This window comes from Bufo bufo, chromosome 4, assembly GCF_905171765.1.
Source record: "Bufo bufo chromosome 4, aBufBuf1.1, whole genome shotgun sequence".
In the NCBI taxonomy this organism is placed as follows: domain Eukaryota; kingdom Metazoa; phylum Chordata; class Amphibia; order Anura; family Bufonidae; genus Bufo; species Bufo bufo.
In genome coordinates this window covers 534,473,871-534,498,117 of record NC_053392.1, presented here as the reverse complement: position 1 = coordinate 534,498,117, position 24,247 = coordinate 534,473,871, and the positions used below count along the sequence as shown (strand labels likewise).

General features: G+C 41.7%; 1 protein-coding gene across 3 annotated transcripts in view; it reads right to left on the bottom strand.

The window, feature by feature from the left end:
• Positions 1-24,247, bottom strand: part of PLCB4 (phospholipase C beta 4) — a 378,077-nt gene that overhangs the window by 214,185 nt on the left and 139,645 nt on the right. For all 3 annotated transcript variants that reach the window (XM_040429870.1, XM_040429871.1, XM_040429869.1), the window contains exon 3: positions 18,757-18,819. The gene's annotated coding sequence lies outside the window, so the exon portion shown is untranslated. The remainder of the gene's footprint in view (positions 1-18,756; positions 18,820-24,247) is intronic.

The following is a 24,247-nucleotide window of genomic DNA, read 5'->3' as shown; positions in this document are numbered from 1 at the left end:
TTGGAAAAAGAGGGTATAGAGTGAGAGAAAGAAACCTCGACATAAAATTAGAGGAGGTAAGGAAGAGGAATTTTTACAATTCCGGCCGGATGTCCGGGCTGAGTCTCAGCGCACATTGACTAATTGGTTAACTTTTTTGTTCACTGTGTGTTTACTTTCCACGTTTGTTTGTCACAAGGATTTCTTGGGTTGCAGCACCCTTACGGGTGAGTGTGGCTATCCCGATTCCTCACCCCCTGCAAAAGCCATTGGGCTCTCCCTCTGGGGAGAGCCAAAACCTAATAGTCGAGCTCCGTGCCGACACCCTGGGTGGCAGCCTAGGTGAAGGCCAGAGCAGAGATTTGGTGTATCTTCGGCTCCAGCTCGGGGTTGCCTGGGCGTACTCCCGGCTTCGGCTGGGGGTTTCCTTTTTGTCTCGTTCCCTTGCAGGAGCCTATTTGGAAAGGTTTTCTCTTACGGAGAGGGCCTGCGATAGACCGTTAACCTTCTGCTTGTTTTTGTGTGGCACGCTGCATGATTTTGTTGCACGGGTGTAGAAAGCACGCTCCTCGGGCAGTTTGACTTTCCCCACAATTTAAGATGAGAAGTTGTAGATGTTCTGAATTCCGGATGCTTCAGTGCTGGGAGATGGATGCTGAGTGCAAGATATTGGCTATCGTGTCAAAAAAAGCTAAGTTTGAGAATAGTGATTGGGACTTTTGTTATATTCTCTTTCAAATGTTTCTGCTGCAAATGACTCTGTAATGGCAATGGTATAAAAAGCAAAGCAAAAGCATGGTGAGGAAAATATGACCCCTGCAGAAGATTATTATGAAAAGATAAAAACTTGTGCTCAGGTAACGGCGATCTAAAAACAATTAACTTCTGGGTGAAAAGCCGGGTTTATGAAACAAATCAGTAACTACTTAGGGCAAAGTTGAAGAGGCTGTTTTTGCCTGTTCCTCAATAATAATAGTATTTCCTACAGTTATGTAGTGCTGTGTACATAAGAACACAACAAAAAAACAAAAATATTTAAAAACAGTATGCATGCAAGTTATTACAGGAACATGTGAAGGACTGGATTTTTAGCCTTCTGTTAAAGGGGTTTTCAGGGAGTACAATATTGATGATATCCACACAATGGGACATCAATATATAATTGGTAGAGGTGTGACTCCTGACACCTCTGCTGATCAGCTGTGAGCACTGTGGCCTCTTCCTAGTCCAGTGACGTCACATTCATTAGTCACATGGCCTATGTGCAGCTTAGTCCCATTTAAATGAATGGGCCTGGGCTGTAATACCAAGCACAGCCAATATACAATATAGGGCACAGTGGTGCCTGGTATGCTGTGAGGAGGACATAGCGTCCGTCCAAGCACGGCCATCCTTTTAAACAGCTGATTGGGGAGGAGGATGTTGGGAGTCGGACCTCCACTGATCTGATATTGATGACCTATCCTGAGGATACTGCACTCCTGGATAACCCCTTCGACTCAGACTCTAGTCTCATGTCTGAGGTATAGAATTGAGTTGTTTTTATTCTTTATTTTTCAGTAACTACAGATACTAAAAAAAATTTCATACAGTTGAGATTATTTTTTTTATTTTTATTTTTCAAAAACATGTATGCGATTTAAAGGCAATCAAGATACATTTGCCACTGACATTTTGCCATTTGTGGTACTACCCTGCACTTTTTAATATCAAGAATGTCAAGAAACAGTATCCTTCCAGATGTAACGCCTCTGTTCACACCACCACCCAGTCTTCTGCTCTATGCCATACAGTTACATACTGTACATCTGCCCCTGAATCTCGTCATAAAAAGCACAATGCTTGGCATACATCAGGTCCATTGTATTCCATGATTATGGTCCATGTATACCATGGGTAGATCTGGGCTTACACATGGGCAAGATGCAAAAAGAGTGTAATTTATGAACAGTATTCCAAAAGGATCCTCATTTTGCATACATATGGCCTTAAGAAATCAATGGGAATATAACTTTTCCTAAACATTTTTTATTCACCAAGCAGACCCCTTCACTTGAAGCAGTGTAAGTAGAGCCTAGGAAAACTACAGCCGAGAATTCTGACAAAAGAGGATTTAACGTACAATAAGGAATCAAAAGCTCCTTAGCTGCTTTCAGCAAAACCCAACCTGAGGGAAAATGCTAAATCATATAATACATGATATCTGCTGTCTGACAGTGGTAAAGTGAAGAGGAAAACGTTACTTTTCAGAAATATTTCCTCAATAATACAATCTGCAAAATATGTCAGCAGCCCCACACTTGTCAGCGCTACATGAGTTTCCACACGCAGACATCATTAAGAAGGCTGGAATACCCCCCTAATCTGGCAATAAAGCCCTGGTATTATCTTGTTTTATTAAAATGAGATCTAGAGTAATAACTTTACATACCTGTAAAATCCTGAGATTATATCAGAGATCGACATAATCCTCTAAATAGTTAAGGAAGATTTTGTAATCTAAATTTAATTAAAGGTCACAGCTGGCATTCCGAAAGGAAAACCCTGGCACATAAAATGCAATATAAAATGAGTAAATTAAAGTTTATGCCGCACAAAAACAGAAGCCAACTGATGTGGTCACAATATTCCTCTCATTTTGAGACGCACATCGTAGAACTTTACCTACTGCAGCCACAAATGACTGTAGAATCGCCTATCTTGCAAGGTGGAGACCTTGAGAGCTGTTCGTCTTGAACACCATTGAAAGTCAATGGAGGACGGATCCGTTTTCTATTGTGCCAGATTGTGTCAGTGAAATGGATCCGTCCCCATTGACTTACATTGTGTGCCAGGACGGATCCGTTTTCACTGACACAATCTGGCACAATAGAAAACGGATCCGTCCTCCGTTTGGCTCAGTTTAGTTAAGCAGCGTTTTGGTGTCCGCCTCCAGAGCGGAATGGAGACGGAACGGAGGCAAACTGATGCATTCTGAGCGGATCCTTTTCCATTCAGAATGCATTAGGGCAAAACTGATCCGTTTTGGACGCTTGTGAGAGCCCAGAACGGATCTCACAAACGGAAAGCCAAAACGCCAGTGTGAAAGTAGCCTAAATGTATATTGCATAAATGGGCATTTCATCTGTATGCCCTTTCTTTGTTGGTAATTTTTTGTGCTGTCTTATTTAGGGACATTTGTTGTGCATTCATTTCATAATTTTTAGCAGTTCCACTTCTCTGCTGTTTTTGTGGCCCATTTTTTATCAACTCCACCATACATATACGTGCTTGGATCAGCGAAATATGCACGTGTGCTTGATGCGGAGAAGGCAATAAGCTGCTGCCAGATGCCTTTGATAGTGGCTTATCTCCCTTGAGAACAAAGGATCAGGCATTGAAATTCAACAGCTGATCCTTTTCCCCCCAACCATACAGATAAGATAGGTGGTCTGTCACACCAGCATTTTCAACCAACTTTGCTTAGTCACTTTTGTACATTTTAGCAAAACCAAAATCCACACTGCTTTTAAATTAGCTACAGCTGGCTATAGACGTAAAAATTTGGGCACAATCTAACAAATGTCACAAACATTCCTCTGGAAGGGTCACAAATTAAAACATATATTTTAATGATACTTTATATTACTTTGTGATGCTCTCTGACTATCTACCACCGCTGTTTCAAATTCAGTTCTGCTATCTGTGCTCACTAATTCTACTATGTTAAATGACCACACCCAGTTTGGCAACTAAACAGTCCTTAATTATTTCAGTACTGAACTCTGGCTATTTAAGGATCCCTCCCCCACTGCTCCTTGCCTGAGCAACAGGCTAGTTAGTTTCTGTAGTGCCTGGATTGACTTGGACTGCCTCTTCCCTTGAACTTCTGCTGCTTGGCGTTGACCTTGTAGGGCTTGGATTATTGTATTGCATGAACTCTGCCAACAATGACTTTTCGTTATGTCAATTATAAATTCTGTTTTGCTACTACAAAACTGGTTTCTACTCATGTTACCCACTGCCCACAGATACAACACCAGTGGCACTGACCTCCATTCCATGGAAAACGAGAGGATCCACTATCCAGGTAGGTCTCATGTTATTTTGGGGAATATAGTCTATAGTCTCTATGGGGGTCATTTATCAACCTAAAATAATCCCATATTAGGCATATTTCAGGTGCAGATTGCAGCACAACGATTAGTTGCGCCGCAATCTGCAACTTATTCCCGCTCACACCAGGTCTAAAAAAGTGAGCATGGTGTGGGTGGGGAAGGATCGGCAGGCCTGTCTCATTCATCATTTTCTACATCTGGTTTAGGCGTAGAAAATGGTGTAAATGTAAGGCCAGCTAGGAAGCTGGCTTACATTTAGAAGCGGCACTTGATGCACCGAAGTTATGTAGTTACACCTCTTCATAACTTCGGTGGATCCACCACCAGTGCAGGGACTGTATTAAGACAGGCGTCTAAAACGCGGATCTTAATAAAGGACCCCCTATGTATTTTCTCAGATAATGAACTAAATGTTTTAACTATCACTACTGATCAAGAAAAAAGTGAATAGGCACAACAATTAGGGATAATGTGAAAACTGATCAGATCACTAAGGATTATTGTTAGAAAATATACTCCTCTAATTTATGCCTTATCAAGCTACTGTCTACAGAGCTGGCCATAGTCATAACACACTTGAGTGATTCTCAGATTATTAGGATACAATTTTGTAAAAGCTTCGTACATTCATATCGTCTGTAAATCAGTAAAATGTGATCTCTTCACTGATGAATATATTTTCTTAGCATTGATGTAATGAATGTCTTTATAATCATTTATGGTCAGAGTTACTAAATCTGTCCAGTAGATTAGACTAGGACACCTTTGTCTCCATGACAGATTATCTTTATCTTTTAAGAACAATATATTAGGTATGAACACTGTGGATATTCATACAAACATCCTTCAAACACCATCCCACAAGCCTGTAATCCAACCAAACAAGATCCAATCCTGTTCTTTAATGTTATCACTGACAAGATTTATCCTACAGGATGGGTATTGTGTGCTTAAAGTCCAATAAAATGTAATTTAATAAGGGACATATTTAGTCCATTACTTAACCACATAAGCTTTAAATGACAACATAAATAAATCGAAGGCTTAAGTAATCCCTTAATGTTACAAGCTCCACCCACCTTAAAAGGCCAATTACTAGACTATCACACACAAAGCAAGCAAGTGCGATCAAACATCATTAACACCATAACTAATTTACAAGAAAGTGCAAAAGAATAGATGGAAGTGAATAATGTAAATTATGTATTTATAATTAGATATTGGGTCATAGGGACTTTAAATCAATGTACCTAATACAGGTTCTCATTTGAAACCAATACACTCAGATATATATTGGCATTTCATAGTTAAGGGTTAAGGGTGTTTTAAGAATAAAAACATTGGTTTTAAGTTTTTGCTCAGTTTGTGCTGTCATGTACTGCAGGATGCTGAGTCCCATTCAGTGTAAACTCCATCACATGAGCTCTGACAGCTCGGTCTACAATTCCATCTGTTTTCCTGAACTCAAATCATTACTTCTTTACAACCAAATAATTTAACCCCTTAGGGACGCATGACGTACCGGTACGGCATGTTTCCAGAGTGCTTAAGGACCCATGATGTACCGGTACGTCATGAGTTTAAAATGAGATTGCGGCGCTGCGGGGGTTAATCCGAACAAGATGCTGGCTGAAATCATTCAGCCGGGATCCTGTCACAACGCCGAAGGGGGGGGGGGTCATGTGACACCCCCACCCTCCCCGTTTCGGCGATCTCAGCAAACCGCAGGTCAATTCAGACCTGCGGTTTGCTGCGCTTTCTGCCGATTCTGATCTCCGCGGATGAAACTTTAAAATGCCCCATATAAAGTTTTTTTCACTCCCCCTCCCTGCACGCCTGAATGATTTTATGGCGGCGGGTGGTGCAGGGGGATGTTTGCAGGCTGTGCGGGAGGCGGGCGGTGCGGCAGGCGGAATCGCGATCCCCCGCCCGCCTTCTCTTGAATAATTATTAGCGTTCAGTGGTATACCAGAGTGTCAGCACATTGCTGACACTCTGGTATAAGCGGCTGACATCTGTGCTGTGATGTCAGCCGTTTAACCCTTTCCATAACGCGGTCCGTACGGACCGCTGTATGGAAAAAGTTAACAGTAAGAGGGGGCTTCCTCCCTCTCCCATCAGGGGGCTGCTGTGCCTTTGCAGCCCACCGACAGGATGGGGTGACAGAGGGAGGGAGCCCCCCTCCTTACCCTTCCCCGTCTGCGAAGTTGTGGCAACAACTGAGCAGACGGGGAAGGTTCCCATGGCAACAGGACGCCTTCTCAGGCATCCTGCTGTCCAGGGTGCTGAACAGATCTGTGCTAAAGGCATAGATCTGTTCAGACAAAGTGTAAGTAAAATACAGTACAATACCCTATATAGTGTACTGTACTGTATTATACAGACATCAGACCCACTGAATATTCAAGAACCAAGTGGGTCTGGGTCAAAAAAATGTAAACAAAAAAGTGAAAAAACACATTTATCACTGAATAAAAATTACAAAAATAAAATACACTACACATATTAGGTATCGCCGCGTCCGTAACGACCTGATCTATAAAATGGTCATGTTACTTTCCCCGCATAGTGAACGCCATAAAAATAAAAACTATAAGGAAATTGAAATTTTGCCCACATTACTTCGCAAAAAAAGGTAATAAAAGTGATCAAAAAAGTCGCATGTACGCCAAAATAGTACCAATCAAACTGTCATCTCATCTCGCAAAAATCATACCCTACCCAAGATAATCGGCCAAAAACTGAAAAAACTATGGCTCTTAGACTATGGAAACACTAAAACATGATTTTTTTTTGTTTCAAAAATGAAATCATTGTGTAAAACTTACATAAATAAAAAGAAAGTATACATATTAGGTATCGCCACGTCCGTATCGACCGGCTCTATAAAAATATCACATGACCTAACCCCTCAGGTGACCACCGTAAAAAAATAAAAATAAAAACGGTGTAAAAAAAGCAATTTTTTGTCATCTTACGTCACAAAAAGTGTAATAGCAAGCGATCAAAAAGTCATATGCACCCCAAAATAGTGCCAATCAAACCGTCATCTCATCCCACAAAAAATGAGACCCTACCTAAGATAATCGCCCAAAAACTGAAAAAACTATGGCTCTCTTGGACTATGGAGACACTAAAACATGATTTTTTTTGTTTCAAAAATGAAATCCTTGTGTAAAACTTACATAAATAAAAAGAATTGTATACATATTAGGTATCGCCGCATCCGTGACAACCTGCTCTATAAAAATACCACATGATCTAACCTGTCAGATGAATGTTGTAAATAACAAAAAAAAAACGGTGCCAAAAAAGCTATTTCTTGTTACCTTGCCTCACAAAAAGTGTAATATAGCGCAACCAAAAATCATATGTACCCTAAACTAGTACCAACAAAACTTCCACCCTATCCCGTAGTTTCTAAAATGGGGACACTTTTTTGGAGTTTCTACTCTAGGGGTGCATCAGGGGGGCTTCAAATGGGACATGGTGTAAAAAAAAACTGTCTAGCAAAATCTGCCTTCCAAAAACCGTATGGCATTCCTTTCCTTCTGCGCCCTGCCGTGTGCCCGTACAGCAGTTTACGACCACATATGGGGTGTTTCTGTAAACTACAGAATCAGGGCCATAAATAATGAGTTTTGTTTGGCTGTTAACCCTTGCTTTGTAACTGGAAAAAAATTATTAAAATGGAAAATCTGCCAAAAAAATGAAATTTTGAAATTGTATCTCTATTTTCCATTAAATCTTATGCAACACCTAAAGGGTTAACAAAGTTTGTAAAATCAGTTTTGAATACCTTGAGGGGTGTAGTTTCTTAGATGGGGTCACTTTTATGGAGTTTCTACTCTAGGGGTGCATCAGGGGGGCTTCAAATGGGACATGGTGTCAAAAAAACAGTCCAGCAAAATCTGCTTTCCAAAAACCATACGGCGCACCTTTCCCTCTACGCCCTACTGTGTGCCCGCACAGTAGTTTACAGCCACATATGGGGTGTTTCTGCAAACTACAGAATCGGGGCAATAAATATAGCATTTTGTTTGGCTGTTAACCCTTGCTTTGTTACTGGAAAAAATGGATTAAAATGGAAAATTTGCCAAAAAATTAAAATTCTCAAATTTCATCTCCATTTGCTAATAACTCTTGTGCAACACCTAAAGGGTTAACAAAGTTTGTAAAAATCAGTTTTGAATACTTTGAGGGGTGTAGATTCTAGAATGGGGTAATTTTTGGGTGGTTTCTATTATGTAAGCCTCACAAAGTGACTTCAGACCTGAACTGGTCCCTAAAAAGTGGGTTTTTGAAAATTTCTGAAAGATTTCAAGATTTTCTTCTAAACTTCTAAGCCTTGTAACATCCTTCAAAAATAAAATATCATTCCCAAATCGATCCAAACATGAAGTAGACATATGGGGAATGTAAAGTAATAACAATTTTTGGAGGTATTACTATGTATTATAAAAGTAGAGAAATTGAAACTTGGAAATTTGCAATTTTTTCAAAATTTTTGGTAAATTTGGTATTTTTTTATAAATAAAAATGAATTTTTTTTACTTCATTTTACCAGTGTCATGACGAAAAAACTATCTTAGAATGGCCTGGATAAGTCAAAGCGTTTTAAAGTTATCACCACTTAAAGTGACACTGGTCAGATTTGCAAATTCCTTAAGGTGAAATAGGGCTTAAGGGGTTAAACATAAAAATAGGGACAACAGCGTTATGAACATTTGGGAGAGCCAAGAAAGGGGCTTCAGAGTTGTCAGAGACAGGATTTCACACTGAAGTGGACTTAGCAGCCTGCCATCAGACTACAAGGAGGCCGCAGAAACAAACAAAGTGAGCAATTTTTTTTAATGAAAACCAATTTGCAACTCAGCCACTTAAACTTAGCAGCATGAACATACGCATCGCTGTTTCTGGAGAATGCAGCCCTGTTCTTATCTCATACAATTCCATAAATGTGTCAGAAATGCTTTTTTTATTGAAGGATTTTTCTTTAGTTTTCAGTGAACTTCTTTTAAAATAAAGTTGCAGTTTTTCCCTGGGTAAGAGTTGATCTGACAATACCAAAATGTCTGTTACCACGCATCCTATGATATGAGTCTCTAAGAAGTTTTGACTTTCTGCTCCCTGTTGGGATCTTACTCCAGGGAATGGAGAGAGTGAGGATAGCCACTTTCATAATGCTGTCAACTGGTCCCAGTCCAATTTAAAGTGTATTGAACAAATGGCCTAGCAATACAGTACGGTATAATAGAGTCACTGAAAGGGCACAACAGTGGTTGCATTTCAAGATATATTTTTTTTTATCAGATATTTTTATTGAACATTTTTCAAGTGTGTACAAACCATAGGGACAACGGCATCACGAATAATACTGTATCAATAAAGAAAAAGGCATACATATCAAGCAGCTGTGCCCCTAAACTTCCACCCAACCCCTAAAGAAGATACGGTCACCAGGAACCTACTTCTACAGTCGTGGCCAAAAGTTTTGAGAATTACATCAATATTGGAAATTGGAAAAGTTGCTGCTTAAGTTTTTATAATAGCAATTTGCATATACTCCAGAATGTTATGAAGAGTGATCAGATGAATTGCATAGTCCTTCTTTGCCATGAAAATTAACTTAATCCCAAAAAACCTTTCCACTGCATTTCATTGCTGTCATTAAAGGACCTGCTGAGATCATTTCAGTAATCGTCTTGTTAACTCAGGTGAGAATGTTGACGAGCACAAGGCTGGAGATCATTATGTCAGGCTGATTGGGTTAAAATGGCAGACTTGACATGTTAAAAGGAGGGTGATGCTTGAAATCATTGTTCTTCCATTGTTAACCATGGTGACCTGCAAAGAAACGCGTGCAGCCATCATTGCGTTGCATAAAAATGGCTTCACAGGCAAGGATATTGTGGCTACTAACATTGCACCTCAATCAACAATTTATAGGATCATCAAGAACTTTAAGGAAAGAGGTTCAATTCTTGTTAAGAAGGCTTCAGGGCGTCCAAGAAAGTCCAGCAAGCGCCAGGATCGTCTCCTAAAGAGGATTTAGCTGTGGGATCGGAGTGCCACCAGTGCAGAGCTTGCTCAGGAATGGCATCAGGCAGGTGTGAGCGCATCTGCACGCACAGTGAGGCGAAGACTTTTGGAAGATGGCCTGGTGTCAAGAAGGGCAGCAAAGAAGCCACTTCTCTCCAAAAAACAATCAGGGACAGATTGATCTTCTGCAGAAAGTATGGTGAATGGACTGCTGAGGACTGGGGCAAAGTCATATTCTCCGATGAAGCCACTTTCCGATTGTTTGGGGCATCTGGAAAAAGGCTTGTCCGGAGAAGAAAAGGTGAGCGCTACCATCAGTCCTGTGTCATGCCAACAGTAAAGCATCCTGAGACCATTCATGTGTGGGGTTGCTTCTCATCCAAGGGAGTGGGCTCACTCACAATTTTGCCCAAAAACACAGCCATGAATAAAGAATGGTACCAAAACACCCTCCAACAGCAACTTCTTCCAACAATCCAACAACAGTTTGGTGAAGAACAATGCATTTTCCAGCACGATGGAGCACCGTGCCATAAGGCAAAAGTGATAACTAAGTGGCTCGGGGACCAAAACGTTGACATTTTGGGTCCATGGCCTGGAAACTCCCCAGATCTTAATCCCATTGAGAACTTGTGGTCAATCCTCAAGAGGCGGGTGAACAAACAAAAACCCACTAATTCAGACAAACTCCAAGAAGTGATTATGAAAGAATGGGTTGCTATCAGTCAGGAATTGGCCCAGAAGTTGATTGAGAGCATGCCCAGTCGAATTGCAGAGGTCCTGAAAAAGAAGGGCCAACACTGCAAATACTGACTCTTTGCATAAATGTCATGTAATTGTCGATAAAAGCCTTTGAAACGTATGAAGTGCGTGTAATTATATTTCACTACATCACAGAAACAACTGAAACAAAGATCTAAAAGCAGTTTAGCAGTAAACTTTGTGAAAACTAATATTTGTGTCATTCTCAAAACTTTTGGCCACGACTGTACATCCTGCCAAATATAGCTGGCGACACAGAACCTACGCTCACGTTTCCAGAAAAGTGCCATACCCCACTAGAACGCTCCACCCAATTACCATAACAGACTCATAACTTTCCCTATAAAACACAGCAGAAAACAGGTAGGCCACCCAGGTATCACAGTACGATATTATTTTTAGGGCTTTGGTGACTAACAGGAAAGAGATGCCATATCCTTTCCTCTTAAATGTAGTACATAAGTAAATATTGCAACTACAAGTCCTGATGATGTCATCAGCAGGTGAGAAGAAAAGGGCCTAGATCTCTACTAAGCACGATCCTAGATGAGGGATGAAAGACAATCTCAAACCCATGTACGGCATAATCATTTCTTCATATATGTAACTTCTCACATCTATATGTTTTGGAAAATTCCTGTAGAATTCAAATAAGCTAATAGTGACTGAGGAAGCCTTCATCTACATGCAGCCTAACCTACGCTGCTCTGTGTCCACTCACATTACCATCATTGTCAGAGAATGTAATAATTTTTAAATTGCAGCTAAATTAATTATGTTCCTTGCTAATAATAGCACGGTGAGATGCATTACACCAAGCCATTTTACATGAGATTTAGACATTTATTATAAAAATGCATATCTTGCACATACTAATTATTTAAAGAGGACCTTTCAACAGTTTAGCCCTAACTAATTATGGTCTTACCTTATAGGGCGGCCCCCACTGATGCCATGGCACTTCTTTTTTTTCTCCAAAGACTTCCCTGTTTGTACGCTGTTGGTCCCGTTGATTCTGGCGCCTTATATTATAATGAACCGACTCGGTTATACTAGGCGGAGACTCGCTGTTTCGCTGGGGGCGGTTCTCTTCTCCCTGGCTGTGAGCGCATCCAATCTTAGCCAGGGAGAATGAGCTCCTCCCACGAACGGGGGGTTCTTTAGAAAAAAAAAGTGCCATGGCATCAGTGGGGGCCGCCCCTATAAGGTAAGACCATAATTAGACTAGAGCTAAACTGATGAAAGGTCCTCTTTAAAGGGATTTCCCAATTTCACATAATGAAAACTTCATCACTGTAAGAAGAAAACTTCAGCAACTTTTTAATTACTTTGTGTTACAAGTTCTCATCGTTCTGCATAGCCACAGTTTGTGGCCCCCATCCTGCTGGACAGAAACACAGCTAATCATCTGCCTGTGCAATCAGCTATGTTTCTGACCTCAGCTGATTAATGCAATCTAGCAGGAGCAAGTTGGGTCTCTGGTTGTTCCTGAGAAGAAGACAAAAGTGGTTTATTACCGCTCCTCTCTTCTCCTTTGCTCAGTGCAAAGTGCTCAATGAGCGCTATGCGGTGAACAGAGGAGGCAGCACAGCCCCTACCTCTATTAGACACGATCATCAGATAATCATCAGGTGTCTTGGGCATAGGAGAGCTGTAGGGTCTCAGCAAACCCTGATCAGCTCTGCCTATGTCAGATGCCCCCAAAGGGGGCATATTTAAGAAAATAAGAATGTATAGTTTTTTACACTGTTTTTTTTAAGAATTAGCAGTTTTCCCCAACTATAGCTAAAAAAAGGAAAAAACTGTAAAAAACAAAAACAAAAAAAAACATTAAAAAAGCACTAACTGCCACATAAAAACAATGCAAATATTATTTTGGTAGTCCGACAAATAAAGGCTGCATGAGATTTATGACCATGGTAATCTGCTAGCAGAAGGAGTGCCTAGAGATGTGCGGACTCTCTCTTTCAAGTGTAAATTTGTTCAGATGAACAAATCAATTCATATAAACTGATTCGCTCATCGGGACCTGTCAATGAAGTCAGGCAGGGAGAAGCCAGAGGTCAGCCATCTAGTGGACAGTGGGCACTTTTCAAAACTTGTTGAATACACTACTGCAGCAAACCATAAAAGCTATGTACACATTCAGGGGCAATTTTTTTATAAGTGCATTTTACTCATTTTGGGCTTAAAATCATTTTTTCTGTTGATATTAGAAATATTCAGACGTTCTGTCACAAAGGGTTAACTGTCTAGCTGTATAAATCATACTTTCAGTTTGTGTCATCTAATAAACCTTATCTCTAATTTACTAAAAGGTCATAAACACTTATTTAAGCCATATTCTTATATAAGATAAGAATTGAGCTATAATAAGTGCTTATAATGTCAGAAAGCAGAGCTGTCGTCAGATGAGCTGCCTGGTGGAAAATATAGAGATTGCTACTAGAGAATCTCAAGGCTGTACAGAGAAGGAGGCTCAACATTTTTAATAAAGACCAATTCAAAAATGATTTTTAGCTCAAAATGAGTACAACGCAACAATAAAAAAAGACTGCCCCCCAAAGGTGAACACAGCCTTTAGACTAATACGTATAGCCATTGAAAAATTTAGGCCAAAGTTTGGTGCTAACTTGTATTTTACATGTTAAGTGTCAAATTAACATTTTTAGCATCTATATGTTTCGGAATAAAATTGAGTTCTTTGTCAATGTAATGAGGAAGCCTTTCCACATTTCAAGGACACTTCGCTGCCTCCCACGAAAACAAAACTAGAGGTCTTGTAAGATCTGCATATGCATGGACCTGTAAAGCTGTACACGGTCTGCACCACAGGTCTCTGCATTCTCCTAGCAGCGATGCTTAGTAAATCTGCATATAAAATATTACCTAAAAGAGACACATAGGGGTTCAGGAAGGACACGCACAACCCTGTGGGCACCATTTTAAGGCTGGGGCTATAAAGTGAGATATGTCTCACAAAATTCGCATGACCACATACTGCACATATTTCTGCAACTTGCTGTTGCTCATGTCGAGAGCTGTGATTTGGCTGTAAAAAAAAGGCAGCAAAGTTGTATTTCCCCATCTCCATTGCAAAAGGTAAGGTCCACGGTGAAGATCTCCAGCATGAGTCGACACCGCAGGACAATTTAGGTTGCAGATTTTATGTTGCGTGTAGATGAGATTTCTTAAAATATCATCCATATTGCCAGTACTGTACAATGCTGTGAATTTGCCGCAGGAAAATGTACAGAAAAGATTTCCAGAGAAAGATTTCTGGTCAACAACAGAGGCGTAGATTGAGAGATCACCATGTCAGCTAAGCACACAGCAATGCGTCAGTGCTTAGATTTGTGGCATGTATTATACGTGGCAAATTTAGATATCAGTGTGTTTTTTTCTATTACTTTGGACAGATCTCCATGGGAACATTCTAATAATGACTGCACGATGCTCATAGACACTGTCATCCTAAAAGCAGCAGTGCGCAGCAGAAGTTCCTTCTAATTCACCGCTACATGAAAAGCTCCTCAGATTCGGCTTCTATCAATTAGCTGCTGATGTCCATGGATATGTAAATGTCTCGGAGAGCTGGTGTTCCACTGTGTCAGCAGTCCCTATGTCCTGTGTGTCATTAGTGTATAATGAAGAGCTTCTGTCACTTTCTGTACCAGGCATAGTCTTTTTCTGGGGGATAACAGGCTGTAGTCAGCAAGTTCTTTACTCATCTGCCAGCTGAGGAGTCTTAAAGGGATTTTCTTGGACATACTATTTTAGGTGTAAGAAAACAAAAAGTAAAATTATATATCGTATTTTCACTTTATAAGACACACTTTCCCCCCCCCCCCCAAAAGTGTGTGTGTGTGGGGGGAATGGCAGTGAGTCTTATAAAGCGAATACGACTGAGCACTTGCATTATGCAGGCGTTGCAGAGAGTGGTGAGTGATGTGCTTCAAACGCTGCCTGTACTCACCCCTCCCTGGACTTATTCAGGCCCGTGCTGCAGTGTCGTAGTGCACGCACTATGACCTGACGCTGTACGCAGTGCGAGCCCGGAAAAGACCAGGGAGAGTGACTGCAGGAGAGACTGCCGAACCTGCAGAGTAGCGGTGGAGCAGGAGAGGTAAGTTTATTTTTTCTTTCAGCTCTGATGGGAAGGGGTGTCTGATCTGAGGTCTGATGGAGGTCTTATCTGACATCTGATATGGGGGTCTGACGGATGTCTAAAAGGGGTCTGATCTGAGGTTTGGTATGTCTGATATGGGGGGGTTTAACATGGGGGTTTAATAGGGGTCTCATCTGAGGTTTGATATGGGAGTCTGATCTAAGGTCTGATATAGGAGTCTGATTTGAGGTTTGATATGAAGCTCTGATTTGAGATCTGATATTGGGGATCTGATCTGAGGTCTGATCTGAGGTCTGATGAAAACTATTTTATTTCTTATTTTCCTCCTCTAAAACCTAGGTGCGTATTATCATCAGGTGCGTCTTATAAAGCAAAAGATATGATATATGCCGTATTTTTCGCTTTATAAGACGCACTTTTTCCCCCAAAAAAGGGGGGGAAATGGCAGTGCATCTTATAAAGCGAACACTGCCATGTTTACTTTGGTGACGCTGATACATTGCGGCCTGCGATGTATCAGAGGGGTGGGAGGAGGGGACGGAGGCTGGCAACACTCGCGGCGGGGCCCGATGCAGTCACTGTACTGTAATACATCGGGCCCCGCTCACGGCAATTTTCATATGTACAGTCTATAATCTTCAAGCAGTATCTCTGCTTTAAACTAGGGCAATCCTCTGTAGTAGTACAACTCACTATGAAAGCGGCAGGCATGGCGGCAGCGTAACCTCGCGATTCTCACTCATTCACGCTCCTCCCACTTCATTCATGAAGGAGGAGCAGGAGTGTGAATGAGTGAGCATTGCGAGGTTACGCTGCCGCCCTGCCTGCCGCAGAGACACTGCTTGAAGATTATAGACTTTACATATGAAAACTGTTTCATTACACTTTGCTTTCTTCTATAACAGTACTCACTATGAAAGCAGCGGTCCAGCCGGCGCGTGACGTCACTCACTCGGTCATGCTCCTCCCACCTCAATAATGAAGCTGGCAGGAGCGTGACTGACTGAGTGAGTGACGTCACGTGCTGGCCGGACTGCTGCTTTTATAGTGAGTACTGTTATAGAAGAAAGCAGAGCCATTAAAAGATTTTACATGTAAAGTCTATTGTGTGCCCTGTGGTGTAATGGGGGTCACTATTCGCACAGGGACAATATACTGTGACACATATGATACTGTGACCAGCATAAGATCATCTTATGCTGGTCACAGTATCATATGTGTCACAGTATATTGTCCCTGTGTGAATAGTGACCCCCATTACATAAGATGCTATATATGATGCTACATCCCCCGTAGTAGTGTATCATCCACACATCCCCCCTCATAACAGTGTGTCATCCACAGATCCCCCATAACAGTGCGTCATCCACAGGTCCCCCCATAACAGTGTCATCCACAGGTCCCCCCAAAACAGTGCGTCATCCACAGGTCCCCCATAACAGTGCGTCATCCACAGGTCCCCCCATAACAGTGCGTCATCCACAGACCACCATTAGTTCAAATCCCACCAAAAGCACACCTTTTGGTTCAAATATTTTTTTTTCTTATTTTCCTTCTCAAAAATCTAGGTGCGTCTTATCATCAGGTGTGTCTTATAAAGCGAAAAATATGGTATATATATATATATATATATATATATATATATATATACACAATTTGCCTTCGTTTTGGCTTTTATATTGTTTCCCTGCTCTCAACATGCAGTCCAAAATAAGTGCCTATTCACACGAGCAATGTTAACATTCATGTGCTATCCAGGTGTGGAAGGGACTGCACGCAGAGTGAACACTGACACATTATAATCAGGCCATTTTACATGTCATACTTTTCATACAGACCACAGATCCATTCAGAAACATTTGAAGCATAACTTTGCCAATGTTCACACTAGACTCAAACTATTCAAGTCAATAGATCTGCCAAAAATGGACAGCACACAGACTGATTTTCATGGATAGTTGCTAATGTGAAAGCTATTTTCTTGATAATGATGACACGAAAAATAGATTACATATTGACACCATACAGATGGAAAACAATTAAATGGAACGCAGTCGGAGTCAAAACTGATTCAACACAGAAGGAAAATGATCAGTTTTTAAAGGATGGGACACAGATGATGTTTGTCTAAATATTCCATATTCCGCCTGTGATGTACATATAGAATAGTGTTAGAGCAAGTGATATTTCATGGGAGAGATGGTCTTCCCACACTTCTACCCTGGAAGGACTACGCAACCATTCTTACTTGGCCTGGTGGGAAACAGTAGACATTTCCCACATTTTCATGGAGTATTTATTTTATTATACAATATAGGCTAGGATAGGCCATCAATATCACCTTGCACCCCTGAAGTTCACCTGCTGTCTTGTAGCTCTGATGCCGGAAGTTGGTATCGGAACTACACGGCTCCGTCCATTGTGTAGTGAGTAGGGATGAGCAAATCGACTTCGGATGAAACATTTGAAGTCGATTTGCATAAAACTTCGGTCCAATACTGTACGGAGCAAGCGCTCCGTACAGTATTAGAAAGTATTAGCTCAGATAAGCCAAAGTTATTACTTTTAAAGTAAAAATTAATCTACGAAGTTATTATGCGAAGTCATGCGAGGCTTCGCGAAGTAATAACTTTGGCTCATCTGAGCCAATACATTCTAATACTGTACGGAGCGCCCGCTCCGTACAGTATTGGACCGAAGTTTGATGCGAATCGACTTCGGATGTTTCATCCGAAGTCGATTTGCTCATTCGTAGTAGTGAGCTACAAGGTAACAGCTGATCGGTGGGGGTGCACGCTGATCTGATATTGATGGCCTATCCTGAGTATAGGCAATCAATGTCAAAATCATGGATAATCCCTTTAATTAACCCTGAGGCAGTGCTGCAGCAGATCTCTGGGGGTTCAAGAAAGGACTTTGTAATCAGCTTATTATCAAGAAACTCTTCTAACAACTAGGGATTGTCCTAAGCAGAGAACCACTTTAAACACAATGTGGGAGATATATGTCGGTCTTAAAGGGCATCTATCAGCAGATTTGTACCTATGGCTGACCTGTGGCAGCTGAAAGCATCTGTGTCGGTCCCATGTCCATATGTGCCCACATTTCTAATAAAAATGATGTTTTTATATATGCAAATGACTCTCTAGGAGCAACGGGGGCGTTGCCATTACACCTAGAGGCTCTGCTCTCTCTGCAACTGCATTTTAATTGACAGGGTCAAGCAGTGAAACTCCCATCACGCCTGGCGTCAATGAAAGTGGAAAGTGCGTGGCAAAGAAAGCAGAACCTCTAGGTGCAATGACAAAGCCCCTGTTGCTCCTAGAGGCTCATTTGCATATAATAAAACATCATCTTTCTCAGCAATGCGGGCACATATGTACATGGGACCAACACAGATGCTTTCAGCTGCCAAGCGCACATGGAACAGGTCAGCCAGTGTCATAGGTACAAAACTGCTGACAGATGTCCTTTAAAGAAAGATTGCCTTTGTCGCCCATAGCAACCAATCACAACACAGATTTCATTTGTCAACCACATAAGAAATGAAAGCTGTGCTGCGATTGGTTGCAGTGGGCAACCCAGTCTTTCTTTTTGACAGTTTCATCAATCTCCCCCAGCATTCTGAAAAAATAATGAGCATTCTAAGGTCCTCTGTGAAGTTTCTAACTGCTCGCTTGACTAACACCATACATAATGCTAGTAACAGTATGCAATGTGATAAAAAACAATATTTTTTCCACTTACCAAGCAGACGCCGTGGAACTTGCAACCAGTGAACTACTTAATCAATGGTGGAAAAGTATTCACCTGTGAAAAAGAAGGAAAGCTCAATAAATCTGTTTCCCCATGAAACTCTCATACATAAAACATCTGCAACTTGCAATGATATAAAAATAATAATATTAGTAATAATAGGCATTAATACTACTAATACAATTCTGCTAAAAAGACTTTAGATCACATTTGGGATGGTCAACTTTTAGAAGAATTCCCATCTCATAAAGTGATGACAAGATGGTGGTTATGATTGGTGGGGGTCCGAATTTCTGGGATCCTAACGATTCTGAACGTATACGAAGTGCAGATTCAGCACCGCAGCCCCTCTACAGTACTTTCAAAGCACTGTGGTCACCCCCGGTACAGGGATCTGCAACACAGTTTCATTGAACTCAATAACTCAATGGAGCTGACCACAGATCCCTACACTGAATTAGCACTGGAGCCTCTTTATTCTCAGGAGGTCGGACCCCCACCAATTATATCCTATAGATATGCCATCACTTTATGAGATGGCAATACCCCTTTAAGGCTCTGTTCATATGTGCTTTGGAGCCTCTGTTGGAGATTCCTTTCTTTTATACAGGTACGTGTGGACTGTAGTGCAATGCGTTGTGACTTCTGTTATAAATGGAAACCACAAAGCAGATGTGAACAGAGAAGAACAAGTGCTTAAAGGGGGTGTCCAGCTACAGATTTTGATAACCTATCTGCAGGTCATCAGCTAGTTTGGGCAGAAACTGTACAGTGTACAGAGCGGAATCAGAAGGCTCCATACCCTGTGTAGTTTCCGGCACTGGCATACTGCAGCTCAGCTTGGATTCACTTGGAGCTGCGTTGCAGTACCCCAGCATGGCCACTACACAGTGGACGGAGCTGTCTGCTTCCAGGTCCCTACTATGTATGGTTTTCTGCATCGGAGGAAACAGCTTTCTGGTGGGGGTGCCGGGTGCCAGACCCTCTAGGGAATTCCCCAAATATATTTACACGTCCTAAAAGTTGTTAATTAAGAACCGCCATAAATTATTATTGCAAATGATTGCTCTACATGGCACTTTGCTAGTGAGGCAGGAGCACCTCTGAATTTCTGTACAAAGAAACCTGACATTGCGCATCCCTCTATGTGTTTAATTGACATGATTTTAAACTACACCGATCTAATTTGAAAGAAAAGTCAAAGGCATGCCAATTCACATTATGGGTATTCATACATTCAGTCTGTATTCTGTGGGGACTAAATGCTGTGTTTTGGAAGGCTGGCTCTGACAGGCATGCTAATCTTACCACACGCCATCTGTTATAGAGCAGTCAAGATAAACTCTGGTGCTCGGGCAATTCTCCGCAGGTCCTTTGGGAGTGGGAAATGTGTTAGAAAGAAAAGAAATGAAATCGTTTATTTCTTATTAATATCTCAGTCTTCTTTCCCCAAAATGGACCAGAAGCGGCTATCTAACTAATGAACGGAGTTTACATTGCAATGGCAGTTAATGTAGTAATTCAAGGGAAGCAGGACCAAGTTTTCGGATTTTCAACCATTTCCTAAAAGTGCAGAATGCGGGTATGTTCAGAGGGAGGCTTTTGTCTGTGACAAAATCTGTTGCGTATCCTGCCGCAGAAACAGCTGCGCTGTGTTAGGGGTTCTGGGGTGGGATTTCATGCAAACTCGCTGTAGGTTTAGCGCCACTAAATGGAGATAAAAAGCAATCAGGCTCCAGCTGCCGCTTTTTTGGACAAACAACAAAAAATAACAAACAATCTCAGTGTAGAAGAAAGGAGGGCAATAATATCATTAAAATCCAACAAAAATAGCATTATCAAACCAGCGGATAAAGGTGGCGCGGTAGTCATTATGGACACATCGGATTATGTTTAAGAGGCACACAGACAACTCTCGAACAAAAGATACTACACACTGCTTAAGGAAGACACCACCAGAAAGTTAACAGAAGAACTTATACAAATTATAAAGAACTTCAACTGCGAATCACTAACCCTTATACCGGATAACCTTATACCGGATAATCCTAAAATGGGGACCTTTTAAATGCTACCAAAAATACATAAAGAAGGGATTCCTGGCAGACCAGGTATGGGGACCCTAACTGAAGGTATCTCGGGCTGGGTAGAGAATATTATGAAACCCTTGGTCAAAAGGACACCTACTTATATCCAGGACACTACAGACATTCTGCACAAGCTCAGCCATTGAACCATTACCAGAAGACACAAGATTGGTGACTATGGATGTAGAGTCCCTGTACTCTAATATCCCTCATAAGGATGGCATAGACGTATGTCAGTACTTCCTGCAAAAAAATTATCCTGCCACAGAACCGGCACTGCCACTGATCAGGTATGTACTTCACCACAATTACATTTCCTTTGGGGAAGACATATACCTACAGCATATAGGTAGCGCCATGGGTAGTAGAATGTCACCACAGTATGCCAACCTGGTTATGGCCAAACTAGAGGAGGATTTCCTGTCGACCTGTACCACCAAACCTCTGTCATACTTTCAGTATATTGATGACCTACTGCTAATCTGGTCTGGCTCGGAAGATGAACTACTAACATTTCATAAAAACTTCAACAAGTTTCACCCGACCATCAGGCTCACTCTCAATTACTCCCAACCCCACGTATATTTTCTGGACACTACCATATACATAAGAAACAATACTATACAAACATCTATCTATCATAAACCCACATATCTTAGATGGGACAGCTTTCATCCAAAACACATTAAAAAGTCCATAATTTACAGTCAGGCCCTACGATGCATCCGTATTTGTTCAGACGATGAGGACAGAAAACAACATCTGCTGTCGCTAAGGAATACATTCCAACAATAGGGATATCATCCCCTGGTCGTAGAAGAACAAACACATAGAGCCATGAGGATTCCAAGAAACAGCCTCCTGGATTACAGACAAAAGGAGGTCACCAACAGGGTGCCTTTAGTGGTCATGTACAACCCCCAAATGAACATCCTACAGAAAATTGCAGCGGACCTCCAACCTATATTCAACAAAGACAAGACTAAAATAAATATTCCCTCTTCTGGCATACAAACAACCATCAAACTTGAGGAATCTTCTTGTCAGGAGTGTCCTTGTCAGGACTTTTCCATGCAACTACAAAAAATGCAAGACCTGCACACATGTTTAGCCGCTCCCAGGCCATTTGATACTAGTCGTGACATCACTGGGCCTGCGGTAAACAATGAGAAGGCTGCGGCGCTGCTGGAGCGCCGCTGCCTTCTCAAACAGCTGATCGGCGGGGGTCCCGAGTGTCGGACCCCCGCCGGTCAGATGCTGATGATCTATCCAGAGGATAGATCATCAGTTTAAACACAGTGCAGAACCCCTTTAAGAATGATAGAGACAGAAAAACTTGGGAATTTTAAAATGATGACTACATTCCAGTCATTAAAGGCACGAGATCTTGGATGGAGAGGAGGAGGTAATATTAGGAAACAAGGGCGGGCCAGAGGGGTGAAAGAGGTGTGCTTTTCTGGGCACATCGCCGAGGGGCCTGGGCACTTGCTGAAGTAACGCTGCCCCTAGGCACTTGCCGAACCTCATTAGAATAAGTTTAAAAAGTCTTTTTTTGAAGATCTTGGCGAGGGACAGAACAAATAAAGGTACCATTGTAATGAGGGCAAAGGAGTCTATAACCTGATCTGAGCCGTCTAAAAGGCACAGATTAGGCTACTTTCACACTCGCGTTTGGTTCGGATCTGTCATGAATCTGCACACACGCTTTAGTTCATATAATACAACCGCATGCATCCGTTCAGAATGGATCCGTTTGTATTATCTGTAACATAGTTAAACGGATCCGTCTTGAACACCATTAAAAGTCAATGGGGGACAGATCAGTTTTCTATTGTGCCAGATTGTTTCAGCGAAAACGGATCAGTCCCCATTGACTTACATTGTGTGTCAGAACGGATCCGTTTGCCTCTGCATTGTCAGGCGGACAGCAAAACGCTGCAAGCGATTTAAATAAATAGATGACCATGTAATAAAAGAGGGGCACCCTCTACTATAATATCCACATGGTCTAAGATGGTATACGGACAGGGCTTGTTCAGATGATACAGCCCCTTTAGTTAAAACTTTTTTTTAATCTGTTGCCATTTAACCCATAGATACATATTTTTATTTGCTTTCCAAACATATCCTTCTGAAGTTTTTCAATAAAGGTAGCGTAAAAGATTAAAGTTGAATTCACAATTAAAATGTAAGACATGCAGATTTAGATGTGGTTTTCCCGTGGATCTGCTGCAGATTTCAAACTAAGGGTAGTACCAAGACCTGTATATCCTGTATACCAAACCAGTTAGAAAAATGATCTCTTATTGAAATCTTGTACCATATACGTGGCAGCAGGGAGGCACCTTTTTTACAAGTTTTTATTGCTTTTATTTAAAGGGCTTCTGTCACCCCCAAAACACATTTTTCATTTTTGGGCTTGTTAAAATCCTTATGAACGACTATTCCCTATATTGGGCTCTTACCTTGTTCTGTGGCTTCTTTTCATTAAAAATCAATATTTTAAAATATGCAAATGACTTCACTACCAGCAAGTAGGGCGTCTACTTGCTGGTAGCCGCCGCATCCTCCTTTTAAACCGCCCCCTCCTCCTGTTGATTGACAGGGCCAGCGAGCCCTCTCCTCCTCTGGCTGGCCCTGTCAGCATTTCAAATCCTGCGCCTGTCTTCATTCGGCGCAGGCGCTCTGAGATAAGGAGGCTCGCCTCCTCAGCACTCCCTCAGTGCGCCTGCGCCGATGACGTCTTCTCTTTTGGTGACGTCATCGGCGCAGGCGCACTGAGGGAGTGCTGAGGAAGCGAGCGTCCTTCTCTCAGAGCGCCTGCGCCGAATGAAGACAGGCGCGGGATTTGAAATGCTGACAGGGCCAGCCGGAGGAGGAGAGCGCTCGCTGGCCCTGTCAATCAACAGGAGGAGGGGGCGGTTTTTTGAGGCGGCTACCAGCAAGTAGACGCCCTACTTGCTGGTAGTGAAGTCATTTGCATATTTTAAAAGATCGATTTTTAATGAAAAGAAGCCACAGACGAAGGTAAGAGCCCTATATAGGGAATAGTCGTTCAATAAGGATTTTAACAAGCCCAAAAATGAAAAATGTGTTTTGGGGGTGACAGAAGCCCTTTAATACTCAGTACATGACCCTCGTCCTATTTACATTTTTTTCATCTTTAATATAACACCATAGAAGGCTATGCACACAAAATACCTCAAAATAAGCAATAACAATACAAAGCTCTGGGTTTGACTTTTAGTCCTATTTTAAAAATTGCTCCCCAGATAACAGCAAGGACTGTTCATGTGGTTACGGCCGCTCCATTTAAATGTCAGCCTCTCATTAGGAAACCTGGTGTGGGAAGTGATAACTCCGAACAAAGGAGCTGCAGAATATCAATTCCCTGA